Source organism: Narcine bancroftii, chromosome 6 (assembly GCF_036971445.1).
Source record: "Narcine bancroftii isolate sNarBan1 chromosome 6, sNarBan1.hap1, whole genome shotgun sequence".
NCBI lineage: Eukaryota > Metazoa > Chordata > Chondrichthyes > Torpediniformes > Narcinidae > Narcine > Narcine bancroftii.
In genome coordinates this window covers 14,634,510-14,649,452 of record NC_091474.1, presented here as the reverse complement: position 1 = coordinate 14,649,452, position 14,943 = coordinate 14,634,510, and the positions used below count along the sequence as shown (strand labels likewise).

The 14,943-nt window shown below is 39.3% G+C and overlaps 1 protein-coding gene across 30 annotated transcripts in view; it reads right to left on the bottom strand.

Annotated features, from left to right (window-relative positions):
- LOC138735739 (disks large-associated protein 4-like) overlaps positions 1-14,943 on the bottom strand; it is a 482,104-nt gene that overhangs the window by 300,076 nt on the left and 167,085 nt on the right. The window contains exon 5 of one of the 30 annotated variants that reach the window (XM_069884072.1): positions 14,478-14,545. The exons of the other annotated variants lie outside the window; for them this stretch is intronic. The gene's annotated coding sequence lies outside the window, so the exon portion shown is untranslated. The remainder of the gene's footprint in view (positions 1-14,477; positions 14,546-14,943) is intronic. 30 annotated transcript variants of the gene reach the window in all.

Below are 14,943 nucleotides of genomic sequence, written 5' to 3'. Positions count from 1 at the left end.
CATACCCTGTCATGGACCTCCTCCATCTGCCACGTCATCACACTTCTACCTCCCTCCGGTGTTTCACACATGTGTGCTTATAGCACATGGAGACAGAACCAGGATTCACTTTCATGATTCCCCCTCCGATAATGTCTCCAGGTGCTGACCACAACCTCCTCATAATGATAGTGCTGCTTTTGGGTGGTGGAGGGGCACAATAACTCACTTGGGGGGGGGGCATGGCCCATGCATGCTCCCCCACGACACCGAGCCTGAATTAATAGTGTAATGGATCTGTGTTAATAGTAATATTTAGGTTAAGGTTAAGCTATATTTCTTATAAAAATGTGTAAAGTAAATTATAGAGTTAAAATATTTTACATCTATTCTTAGTAAGTTAGTTGTGGGCTGGTACAGGGTCACACACAGGTCAACATGTTTACAGATAAACCATTGAACTCAGAAAGAGTGTTCATTTTTGGAGTCAACTTGCAGAGAAGTTGACTGTCTTGGAAAGACAGCTAATGGATTTGAAGTGGGTCTTCATTATTCAAGAATAACGGAGTGTTTGCTTTATTAAACATTGATCTAATTACTCAATAAGAATTGCTGAAGGAAGCCATCTGTTTTTAAACTAAACCACTTAAGCCCTCTTGAACATGAGAAATGAAACTCAGAGCCATGTGAATGATATACTTAAGCCTTTGAAACAGAAATGTGGCACTCTTTTGGAGTCGTGACATCTATAAGCCAGAGGTATAAAGATCACATGGTTTACAAGAAATGGGGGTTGGCAACTGTTTAAAATTCTAATAACTCATCACATGCTTTCCTGGAATTAAGCCTTAAGAATAACTTTTCAGGCTCAAGTTTAAACTGAAATAGTTTGGACTTTAATATATACACACATTTATACAATTATATTCGCACATAATGGGGTTTATGCTTTGAGTTAAGTACATTTAGAGTTAAGTGAGAACTGTTATGTGGTTAATAATTTAATAAAAACTACTATTTTGAATTTACCACTGTCTGGCAAATCTTCCATTGCTATTTCTGTGTTAGTACTAAAGGACAATTAGTTCGTAGCATAATACTATTAAAAAAATTTAGAAACAAAAAAATATATATTTTTAATTGAATTGCGTGGTCTGTGAGTAACCCAATTTGAAAGAGGCATGATTATTTTCCAGGAAAACTGCTGGCATTAATTGATTCCTCAATCAATTTAAAAATTGATGGAAACATTAAGCAGTTGTGGATACATGTCCAAGGCAGCATAAGAAAAGACATTTTAACAGCTCTTACGAATAAGAAGAATTTGTTAATGTGGACAGAGGTAATTCAATGTGACAGCGTAACCAGTGCTTTGGCTGGGAATGTACATGACTGCAATTTGTGCATCAAGCTTTTGCACATGAAATTTCATGTTTTTTTTTAATATTGAATTTTTATCAAATTACTGTGAAAATACAATGATAATGATAATGCAAAATGACAAAGTTGGCAGAATCAATCTCAAAATTATGCTATTAGTCTTTTCCTTTGAAAGGACCCTTCTCAGGAACCTGTATTTTATCCTTCCAGCACAATTCACACCAGAAGTCATTTGTGGAAATCACTAACAATTGAAATTAAAGTGATCTGCTCAAACCTTACTTTGCTGGTTAATACAAGTGAAATTTAGGATGGATCTAAACTGCAGATCAGAGGAAAATTAAATCAAATTTCTAATTAATGGAAATATGAAGGTATAACTGTCAAAAGGATTTCTGAAAGGATGTGGGAAATCTCAGACCTCCTCTGGTATTCAAACATTTTTTCCAGGTGACCCACTGTTGTGAGTGAGGGAAAAGGTTTGGTAGGTCTCAAAGGCAAGGACTCTGGGGACACAGCTTTGGATGGGAAGGATTTTATTTACAGAACGCAAGTTTGGGAAATGCTAACAGATGCAGCACATACACACAGTTTACAGCAGCCATGGGAAAGTAAAGCAGCACTAAAACACATAACAATTAATAATGAACTCATTGTAGACACGACTTTATGCTACAAGGGACACTAATTAAATGCCCCCAACCCTTTTAACAGTGCACATCTTACCAACAGTTTCTCTATTGCCCTTCCTCACTTCTAGGCCTGGAGTGAAGCAGGGTGGTCCCAAGCTGGCAAAAGAGGGAGAACAAATGGCACCTTTATTGTGCTGGATGGTCCAGCCGAGGACATTAGCAGGTTTAAATGCTCAGTGCCAGGATGGTTAATCCAATTACAACAGCCAATGGCCCATGGCCAATACAGGCAGGCTGGAGAGTCCAGTCCAGGTAATTTACATGGATCCAATGGCAAGGTGTGCACTAATGGGTGGGGCGGAACCAAATCTTGATTGGCAGCTGGTGTGTCCTCCAACTAGGTAGTGCCAGTGCTGTCATGTCACCCTTACAATGGACTGATATTTCCAAAAAGGAATGCAAATAAGGACCCGATTTTTAATATTCAGCAACACATCAAGTCAAAAACCAATGGTGCAGATAAGTTCACAGAATTAATAAAGAAAACCAAATTTACAAGAAATTGAAGAAGAAACTAATTTTTAGGCACATAGCTTCCAAATCTTTATTTCAAACTGGGTGTGAAAGCTACCAGGTGCTTTTGCTTCTGGGGTTTAATTCAGTGGTCTGCATTGCTGCCTTATAGTTCCAACTTGGCTCAAACTTGGGAGCATCTGTATGGAGTTTGTACATTCTTTCATCATTATATCCCAAAGATGTGCAGATATGTTAAATGCCCACGGCAAACTGCCCCATATTGGAGGAAGGTGGCAAAATAATTCTGAGAGGAAGTTGGTGGCTATGTGTGAAAAAGACTGAATTGAAGGGCAATAGGAGAATAAATTAGGAAATTGGACCGATGGGATTGCTCTACTTGGAGCTAACATGAACTCAATGAGTTGAAAGATTCCTGTGTCATAATACATCAGACTTGGGGTGGGGGGGCACTTTTTTAATGATGATTTTATGATCCCAATTCAGAGATTAATTACAAATGTTGAAGTTTGTGGTTCAGGTTAATTTCAGCCAGCCCCAATAGCCCTCCTCTCCATCCTTAAAGAGATGGATACTGTTCATAAAGTGGCCCAAGAAGACTTTAATCTGACATTTGAAGGTCATCCACCAAGCAAGTGTTTGAAGACCCTTCCTCCCATAGCTTTCCCTTTCCCAACCACTCTTCACCACCACCCTGGGCCCCAGAGATCCAATCAACTGACCGACTCTGCAAGAAAGTCATCTGATTTCTTGACTTGACTCAACAGGAACAATTATGGCCATAAGCGATTGCTATGCTGGCATCCCACCCAGGTTAGATGCAGCAGTTCAGCGAGAAAACTCAGCATTATCTTTTCAAGGGTAACTGGGGTAATTAACGTTGGCCTCAGTGGCAACATCCCCTTGCTCCAAGAGAAGATGTAAAAACAAAACCATCTCTCTCATGATTCTGTGAACAAGAGAACAAGCAGCAATAATCCTTGACTGATGGATGCTGAGCTTTCCTTCATTGTGTGGGAGTATTATGAACACCCGTTTCATTTAGTGTAAGGGCTAGTACCAGCTGCAACCATTCACAGCTGTGGAGAGACTGGGTGGCAACATACAAACTATACCCAAGTTGATACTCTGGAGGAAGAGAAAGAACATTTGTTGCTTTATCCAGGGACACAGGTGGTGAGAGAGTCATGTGAGTGGGACACCAAAGGAAACCACATTTATTATTGACCACCAGCCATGGAACATTGAGGTGGAGTGACTCTGTCCAAATGGACAATTTGGCTAATTCTCCGTCAGGGGAAATATTGAACCACACCGTGTCCAAAGGAAAGGTCACTTTAACTGACCTGTTCCTGGGTTGTGGAAGCATCGAGGAAGTCACATGTTTCGTTTCCCCTATGCAAGGAAAAGGGGAGTTGAGATTACCATTTGCCTGAAAGGAAATTTCTCAGCAAGGAATTCAACAAGGATTTGGGAGGAATTCAACAAGGATTTGGGAGTCCGATCGCTCGGTCTCTCTCACCTCCTTCGTGATTACTTTCGGGCATCAGTTGAAGAGTCTGTGTTACGAGACAGGACTTTTAAGACTGAACTTTGGAATGACTTTCCAGTATTGTGCCTAAGCTGTAATGGTTTGGGTATCTCTCTCTCACACACACACGTATATTAGCACATCGTTGGGTTTGATTTAACTCATGTATTACATTATTAATAGTTATTAATAAATATATTGTTTGAAAAGAAAACAGCACCGTCTTAGTGAATTTCTTTTGCTGCTGGTCTGTGATGTAACAGTAGCAACAAGATTTCTTCTCACCTATCCATATTTCTTGCCAAAAGGGAAAAAGAGCAGCTAGTTTCCCAGGAAGAACCCTGGTCAGTGTGTGTGAATCGCCCAGGCTATCTAATAACTGCACAGACCCCTTGTGGAAAAAGGTGCAGTATTGAACTGGTTCCTCTAGTGATGGAGTCAACATCACAGGCACTAAACCATACTCCATTGAGGACATCTACAAGAGGTGGTGACCTAAGAAAGCAGCCTCTCTCCTCAAGGAACCCCACCCAGGCCATGCCCTCTTCACTTTGCTACCATTGGGGAAAAAGGTACAGGAGCCTAAAGACGAGCACTCAGTAGCACAAGGACAACTTCTTCCTTGCTGCCATCAGGTTCCTGAATGATCAATGAACTAAAGACACCATCTTACTTTTCATGCATGTTTTTGTTGTAAACTGAGTTATATGAATGTTTGCCTTGTGACGCTGTGGCAAAATAACAAATTTCGTGACTTTTTCTTGACAATAAATTTTGATTCTGATATTGGAGGAAGATCATGCCAATCATAAACAAATTTTGATAAATGAGGCGAAACAAGCAAAGCTGATTTTGTTTAAAACCTCTCTGACTTCTTCATTTTAATATGGTAAAAGCATTGTATATTGACGGCATACAAGACCCATTTTTTCCCCCAAAATTGGCTCAAAATATCCCCCAGTTTTATATGCGAAATTGAAATTAGGGCGATAATGGTGAGTAACGTCGACAGTGATCGTCTTCGCTGTGTGGCTCAGTATCAGGGGAAGGAGGGATTCCCCACTGTCTACCGGTATTGCCACTTATCCCTGGTATCAAGGAGGGAGGGATCCTCTGCTGTCCATTTGGCCACTGAGCAGGTCGCCTGCTACTCTCCCAGCTTCAAGAAGCCCATGGAAGTGCTGCTGCTATCCAGGAAGCTGGCCCGTAGCTTTGTGGGTCACCTTCCCTTGAGTTGCCCGTGCTTTCTAGATTCTCTAGTGAGAAGGCCAACCATGGCGACTACACCCCCCCCCCCCGTCAGCAGTGCAAAAGGCGCAGGAGGAACCTGTTTGCCAACATCCGTGGGTTGCCCGTGGGGACCTGGGCCCCTGGCAGCCTTCTGAGGATAAACCGCAGAGCAAACTGAGGGAGTGAGGGAGAAATGAATTAAAAACATTCTGCTTGCATGTAAAGACACTTAAAAAAAACCCTCAAAATTCTCTGCTGAAATTGGTCGGGGGGGGGGGGGTCTTATATGCCTGTGGGGTTTGTATACCCTCAAAATCTGTCCTCATTCATCTCTCATATCTCTTTTTTCGAATGCCGATTTTTAAGCCCAAAGCGAGGGTTGCTGTAGCTCTGCTATGGGCACGATTTAGTGGAAAATCCAAGAGTATCTGTCATTGAACTTGACCTGCCTGCACCCTGCCTCAGTCAGCTTCCATGTACCCCTCTTTGGGATACGCAATGGTGCTGGCGATGGAAAACAAATAACTCGTCGATCTTGAGGAAACTAAGCATCGATGTGAGAAAAATAATTGAAGGAAGGAAAGCAAGGAAATGTTTCAAATATGCTTTCCTTTTCCATCCCAGGATACTTATACTTTAACCTTAATTCCAGTTTGAAATGTATATCCACGCCATGATATAACCCGTGTATCCAGAACTTGAGCGCACGACCAACTGCCCTCTTCCCTCCATGCAAAATGCTTCTGCTTGCTTGAAATGCTCATGTTAATCCTGCTCAGTATATTTAAATGGAATACAATTCAATTAATTTTATGCTGTTGCAGCACTCTGTTTTCTCCAGGTCTGCCATGATATCATCTAAAAATCAGATGGCACAGATAAGGAAATATTTTAGGTTGGGAGAGACCTTCAAATGGATTAAATGTAATGTAATATCAATACAATATAATCTATATGATTAAAATGTGGGGTACCTTGGATGAAATGATAGGATTCAAATTTAATGCATCTTTTTGAATTTTAACATTTATCCATATGCACTCTATTTTTGGATGTGAAATTTCAATGTTAATAAAAATATTAAAAAAGAAAGGGTTTAATTGTCTTTCTACAGTTTCCATCCTGACAGAAGAACGCAAGAAATAGAAGCAGGAATCGGCCATGTGGCCTGTCAAGCCTGGTCCACCACTCAAGACAGCACGGCTGATCCGGCCATGCACTCAGCTCCACCTACCTGCCTGATCCCCATGACCCTTAATTTCCCCTGTGCATCTGTGTCTTAAATACGAGAAACTGAATTTATTGTTATGAAGAAGTCACGGAATTCATTGTTTTGGACCTGCATCACAGTGAAAATATTCATATAAACCAACTTACAACAATAAATAAAAAATAGTTAGGCAGTGTCTTTGGTTCGTTGATACACTTAATGAGGCAGCCCCATTGCTTCATGAGGTTAGAGCATTCCACAGATTCACCCACATATCAGAGTGTTTTGATCTTCATGTCTATTTCACATTTGTCCACATCTCAATCCATGATGTCTGACACTGCACCTGCCCTTTGCCAACTTTCTGTCTCAATGCCAGAGAAATGTCCCTGTCCCAATCTCACAGCACATTGTTCATCGTACTGAAAGAGGAGGCTTAACACACCTTGCAGTGAATGTACAAGTTGCAAGGACTAGGATCAGGCTTGGCATCATATCCTGATAATACTGGGCAACCTTAACTGCAAACAGAATTAAAACAATGAATTCTTAATCCAGCTATAGGGTGAAAAGATTGCATGCAAAACAGCTATGTCCTTTGTAGCACTCCTGAGAGCCAAAAGGAAAAGCAGCCCCTCCTCTCCAGCCAGTCAAGTAAACTTGTTTATCTCCTCATGTTCAACCAAGTGTGTTTACAATTGGAATCCTTTTGGCATTTTCCTCTCCATTTTCCCCATGCACTTCCCAATCTTTCCCCACTACCACAGCTCACCTGCAATGACTCACTTTTAGAAGACATCCTGATCAACAACTGCCATTGGAACACAAAGCCCAAATGTTCAATTTAAGTTCTTCGGAGTCTCTATCTTGGAGGATCTTTCCTGAACCCAACATACTAATGGTATCATGAAGAAAGCCTTTACTTCCTCAGGAGTTTGCGGAGGTTTAGTATGACATAAGAAATCCCGGCAAATTTCCACAGATGTGCGGTGGAAAGTGTGCTGACCAGCTGCATCACAGTCTGGTATGGTGACACCAATACCTCGGAGCATAAAGCCCTGCAAAAGGTAGAGGTCACAGGTCAAGACTTCACAGGCAAAACCCTCCCCACCATTTGAAAGCTACAGGGAAGGCTGCTGTTGGAGAGAAGCAGCAATCATCAAACATCCACATCACCCAACACACATCCTGTTGTCATTGCTACAATCAGGAAAGAGGTAAGGTGCCACTAGAATCACACCACCAGGTTCAGGAACAGCTGCTACCCCTCCAGCATCAGACTCCTCAATAACAAACTCAAACAGGGACTCATTTAAGGACTCATACTTTGGCACGATTGATTTTTTTTTCCACTCTCTCTTGGTATGGTCCAGTTTGCTTACATTTCTTTATTTGTTTACATGTGTACATTGAGTAGTTTTTTTTTGCACTACCAGTGATTCTGCTTTGCCTGCAAGAAAAATAATCTCAGGTTTGTAATGTGCTGTCATGCATGTACTCAAAATAAATCTGAATCCTATATAGTAAACTCTATAATAAACTCAATGGGACCTAGCAAAAATAGCACAATACAGACCCTTCAGCTCTCGATGTGGTGCTGACTAGTATATTCCTTAAAGTATTAAACCCTCTCTACACCAAAATCTTCTATTTTTATTCCACCCCCCAATGTTTCAATCTCTACCACCATCCTTGGCAAGGCATTCCACAATTCTCTGCATAAAAATAAAATTACCCCTGATGTCTCCCCTCAACTTCCCTCCCTTCACTTTGCACACATGTCCTCTGGTGTTTGCCTTTCCTGCCCTGGGAAACAGGTGCTGGCTGTCCACCCCATCTTCAGAGTTTCTTGGTTGCTGCATCTTTACCCTGCTATTTTCACATCTCTCCATTAAAAAAGTTAGGCTTATTTTGCTGGTATGATGGATTGAATTTTCTCACTTTTATATTCTTAATCTGTTACAAGTGACGAGGAAATGAATCCTTCCTTCCACGTTGCAACTTTTCACTGACAGATTGGAACTGACACAATTAGACAACCGAAGTAACTCAGTTACCAAGCAAATACATTTTAATCTAAACTTTGAAGAGCTTTTCTGCCATTCTGGTGTGATTCTCAGCATTTCTGTTCTGCTGAATCTTTGAAAAACAACATTAAACTGGATTGGTTTCCTCTCTGTAATTTGAGACACAGGCTCAAGACCCATCAAGTGATTTACTGAGGCAAGATACAGTGAAACACCTTGCTAATTAAACATAAATACAAACAATCTTGAATGCCATTGTTTTCTCAGAAGTTGGCTAATATCAAGCCACATGTTTTTCTGCAATTTTGAAATTCCATGAAATTTGAAGCAGGCAACACTGAAGCAGACAACTTGTCCCAAACAATTAGAGCCGTCTATGTTCATCCACTCAAACATCTTCCCATTACTTAAGTTAATTTTCTTGGTGCTATTTAAATTCTGCTCACAGGCTTTTGAATAAAGACCTCTGTTTTAAACCTGAAATCTACTTAGACTAAGGAAATAATCCCTTCAGTGCAAGATTATAGGATTTTTTTTCCCCCTCAAATTCACCGAGAACCATTCCATAGATTTTCAGGAACATAGACTTCTTTTGACCATTAAATTCTACTCTTGCACTGGTAATATGGTAGTCAGTCTCAAAAATAATGGATGACTTTTTACTCTCCTTTCCATCATCAATTTAATTCAATATTCCAGTGTGAATAAATCAGACTTGAAAGATGTATGATAACTTTCTATCTTACATTAAATTCTTCTGCCATGGGAAGATTTTTATCCTTTCTATACCAAATTTAAAATTCACAATAATTTTTCTTTACTCAAGACCCCAAGGAATGTTTGCCATCTAATACTGTTGTCAGATTATATCCTTCAGAAAAACTAGTTCATTGCTGGACCTCACCATCTTCAGAGTTGGCTTGTTTTCCCTCTCGCAAAAAAAATCCCCAATTTGTTTACGAGTGGTGGGGAGGCAGCCAGTTAGACTGCTGTAAATATGCAGCAGAAATAATGGCTGAGAGTTATTTTTCAGTTACTGAAGGAGCGATGACAAATGATTCATTGTTCTGTTTGTTCAAACGCTTTATTTAAGCACCTCGACATGTTTTTCATTCAAAAACCAACAACATTTTTTTCCCCTCTCATAACAGGAAGCACATTGTCTTAGCAGATATATTTCAGAGCAGATGTGTTAAATTATTTGCAGAAACAGAAGATTTAAAATAAAAATCAAATATCCCTTTGACCAAGAATGAAAATATTAAATAAATATACTCTTCTCGATGTACAATACCCCAGGCTTTGCTTGGTTCTCAATTATTCCTCTTATCTTGCAAGACAATAGAATTTAAAATAATAACAACACAAGCTCTCCTGCTATAACTGAGTTTACAATGTACCCCAGAGCAATATCATGAGAGTCTCTCCTACGAGCAGCTTGCTTGGACTATTTTTCCTTGAATGACTGCAATTTATGAATTTCAAGTTTCACCAAACACACGTCAGCATTCTCACAGTCACAGAATGAGATTTTGAATGAGGTCGCTTCAAAAATTTATATTCTCTGAGATTAAACTCAACATCAAAATCGATTTTTCAACATACCATATTTATGATGAAGAGAAAACCCAATCTCTTTTAAAAACATCATAGAATAAATTTAAAACGGTGTAGTTTCCCCCTTCCCCTCAAAGGGTAGAAATTAATTATTTTCAGACTTTTCCTTGTTAAACTAGTACAATAAAATTCCCAGAGATTTACCATTAAATGTATCTTTGCTCCGATATACTGTACATTTTCTCTTAAAGTTAGGGGCAATGCTCATGGTGACCTTTTGATTGCCTTATGGAAGACAAAAGTTGAATAATATCATGTTTATTAAATTTTTATGTATTATTATATGACGAAAAAAGGAACCTTGGCTTGAAAAGAAATAAAAATCTGTACTTGAACTGTTTGGAGAAATTCCTAAAATAACTTATTTTGTGTTCCACCAGAAATAGTATTTTTAAATGATCGACTTGGTCCTGCAATTTCAGCTATAACAGTCTAAGGCATGAACTTGCTAGAATGAACCTTGCAACGAAACACCTATAATGAACAATTATTTCCAATTCACAGCAAGATGAAAGGCATTATCACTCTCAACAAAAATTGTTCAGTATTTCAATGTAAAAATGTAATAGACTGAGTTAACGGGCAAAGTGTTGGTTTGAAGTTATTTTCTGCACCTTACATAATAGGATTTTTTTTAAAAGTCAGTAGCCTTCAGATTAGGTAATTGAATGCAAACGCCTGCCATAATTAAATGCTTTTTTACCTAATGATTTTTCCCAATTTTGAAAGCACCTTCTGAATGTAACATTGAAGCTGAAGTACAACATAATTTATTAGCTTTACTTAGAAGTATTTATAATTTAATCTGAAAAAAAAAATAGATAGACCCTTTCAGCCCAAGGGCCCATGCCACTTAATTACACCCAATTGACTACAAGCCTGTATGTTTTGAAGGGTGAGAGGAAACCAGAGCATCCAGAAGAAACCCACGCAGACACTGGAAGGGCATTCAAACTCCTTACAGACAGCACTGGGTTTGAAACCTGATCTCTGGCACTGAAATAGCATTGCACTAACTGCTACGCAAACCGTGTCACCCATCTTGAATATCTTTCATGAACATTTTGTAAAAATAAAGTACTTATTTACGCTGCCTGTCTTCATTTCATAATCATTTGATGTATCGATGATTTGTCATGTGGAGCTATATGCAACAAAATTCACTCCAAACAAACAAAATATGAAGACATTCAAATATTGTATATCTGGACAAAACTTATTCGTTCAGCACAGTGCCTTCATCTTTTCTCAATGATTTATCAACAACGCTTTCAAAAGCCATGACTGCCCTCAAATCTTCTTTGGTTTTACCTTCATTAAATTTGGGCCTTTAATTTGCAATTTCTTTTTTCCTTTTATTGGAATTTCATGCAATTATTTTCCCAAGAATTATTTACCCAAATTAATATCATGTTTCTAAAGTCTGAAGCCCAAAATTCCCTAAAGTTATTCTCTGTGCAATGGTTTAACTTTTTAACCTGCATGTATTTTAGGAAACCTCACTGTTGACCATTCATGTAAAATCTGCTGTACAGTTTTTGAAGGCTATCCTTTTTGCTGGTTGTATCAGCCTCTTATCTAATAAAACACATCCCCATTTGTGAGACTAATCGGTCTTAGATTTACTTTGTATCGTTTCTATTGGCCCCTGATGTTCTTCCCTTCTCTTCATGCACTTAATGAGGCTCTCTATCAAATGCTTACAAGGCAAACTACCAAGGCATATTGGAGAAATTCTTCCCATACATGCCCATGATGTCCCACTCATAAACAGTGTTGAATTTAATAAAAAGAAACACGAGCAGTCTATAAAGTCCCTCAATCCTGTTCTTCCATTAATTAAATCAAGGCTGATTCATGGCTCTCTTGCCAGGGAAGCAGACTCACATCAACTATTCTGGTCGTATCTCTTTGGCTCACCATCTCTCATTTTTCTACATTCTCGTAAATGTAAGCTATTATTTTGGAAATATTAATTTATTGCAATGTATTTTTTTTTAATGAGAACAGGTGGGAATTTCCTGTAAGCATTTTCATGGGGTTGATATCCAATAATTTATATGAACATATCCAAGAGATTAGAATCTCCCATGATGCAAAGAATTAGTGAGTCCAAACTACAACATTGAATATTTTATTATTATTGTCAGATTAATTACTCTTTATGGCCATGAATGCCACAGGGCGGCCATATCGAGGTCTTCTCCTCTCCAAATGCATATTGTCTTTGTTTATCTGTGCAAAGCTGGAAAGTTGCTGCATTTGTATTTTCCGCTTGCTGCCTTTTCTAGTACTTTTGCAATAGTTATAATGCAGAGTTACTCATGCTTGTTTTGCCTTTCATGCTTGAATCCAGATGGGAAGCTAAACCGCATAAGAAAACCCTATATGACAAATGGTATTCACCGTAGCTTTGGCCAGTATTCTAGTTCAAAGACCTTGCATTAATAATTACTGTTATTTTCTAATTCAACTCCATATTTTTTATTTATATATCTATCTATCTCGCGCACGCACATATATAGACGTTTCCTTCTTTCCATATTTTGTTTCTCCCACCCAACCTTTCATCCACTCATAATGGCTGACTTTTCTGCCATCTCATTCTGGGATTCCTAACTACTTGACCTTCCAAATCTCCTTGAACCTCAACTCTTCACCCGTCATCCACAATTTTTTTATTTTGCTTCATTCCTTCTGCTTCACAAGGATTTGGTGCTGCTGGACAATACAATCAAACCTTTTTTTCTCTCCAATGACAAGACTAAAGGGTTGTGCAAATGATAAACTGTCAAGTATTTTCAAGAAATGTGGAGCAATAATGAAAACAAAATTGGAAGAAGAAGAAAAAAATCGAGTGGCGAGTTGTTGATATCATCAATGCATTGTTACAGAGTTCAGAGGCCCCCAAAAACCAGCAGTAATAGATATTCACTACAACACAAGGTAGAAACTCACGTGAATAGGGTGGTGAAGAAGGCTTTTAGTATGCTGGCCTTTATCAATCATTGCATGGAATATAGGAGTTGGGAGGTGATGTTGAGATTGTACAAGACGTTGGTGCGGCCTAATTTGGAGTTCTGTGTGCAGTTCGGGTCGCCTAATTATAGGAAGGATATAAACAGAGTGGAGAGAGTGCAGAGAAGATTTACCAGAATGTTACCTGGGTTGAAGCATCTAGAGTATAGGGAGAGATTGGACAGATTAGGACTTTATTCTTTGGAGCGTAGAAGGTTGAGAGGGGATTTGATAGAGTGTTTAAGATTATGAAAGGGATAGACAGAGTGGATGTGGATAGACTATTTCCATTAAGAGGAGGAAAGATTAAAACAAGAGGACATGAGTTAAGAATTAAGGGGCAGAGGTTTAGAGGTAACATGAGGGGGAACTTCTTTACTCAGAGAGTGGTAGCCGTGTGGAATGATCTTCCGGGAGAAATAGTGGCGGCGGAGTCAATTGTATTATTTAAGAAAAGGTTGGACAGGTATATGGATGAGAAGAAGATGGAGGGTTATGGGCATTGTGCAGGGAGGTGGGACTAGAAAGGGGTGTTTGGTTCGGTGCGGACTAGAAGGGCCTAATGGCCTGTTTCCGTGCTGTAATTGTTATGTTAAATTGTTATGTTAATTTAAACAAAATTAGTTTTCAATTATATTTGAACAAGAAAACAGAATTAAACTTTAACTTATTACTTAACCTACTGACTTAAACTACCTAACTACTTAATCCCCCCCACTAATATCAAGCACAGGTGTATGTAATGCATATTTAAGATTAGAAAAGTTCTTTGGATCACAGGCCAATCTCACTGGTTGTAGGCAATTCTTGTACGATGCACAGAAGTTAGCATTTAACAAAGTGCACCAGTCTTTGGTGCCTAACAGGCAAATGGTTACCACTCAGGAGGGTTCTTGCTGGTTTTCAGAGAGATTCTTTTTCCAGGACATCCACAACTGATTCCTTCTCAATCAGTCTTGCTGACAAAATTTGCCCTCTTCAGGGTTCTCCAGATGATCCTCTTTCTTTCAGGTCAGCTTTCAGACCGCCAGCCTTCTCCTTTGACCAGTCAGCCTTCCAAAGTTTGCCAGCTTGTCCCCCTGTAACAGATTTCTGTGTCTCTCCTCTCTGTTTCACTCCCTCCCTCTCAGCAAAACTGTTCTGAGTCTGCCTGCAAAAATCACATGCTCTCCCAGGCAAGCTTTATGTTGATACTTTGTTGCTTCTTGCAAAAAGCATTCTGAAAAGTCCTGCAAATATTCTGTTTTAAAATCTGTGTGTGCATGTGCTGGTCTAGCAATTCCTCCCAAGCCACCTCTAAATACTCTGACACAGTATACCTTTGCTAGCTGGTTTCTCAACTTCCTGACCTGTCGACTTCAAATTTTCCGGCAATGGAATCCAAGACCTTGAAGGGGAGAGGGTAAGAGTGGAGAAGAATACACATCATTTCCCTTTTGTTGCCATGGGCTATTACATGGAGAAAGATCACTCTCTGGTACAGAATCAAAGTAAAACATGACAAACTGACATTTTCAGTTTTTATTCATTATTCTCTTATCTTAAAAATCCTGAAGTTTTTTTGGGGGTAAAGATGATAATCTTGGCATTAATTTCCTGCAAACCACATCTTGAGAAAGAGAAGATGTGTGATTGGAGGAGGGAGAGCAGACAGCGGTTTATCTTGTCAACTCCAGCTAAAAGGAATTAAATAAGTGGATAAGTTGACAAAGGCCGCTGCAGTCCTCGTGTGGGTGGTGATATCGGGGAAAGGGATGGGACTTGGAAATCAGGGTTCATGGGAGA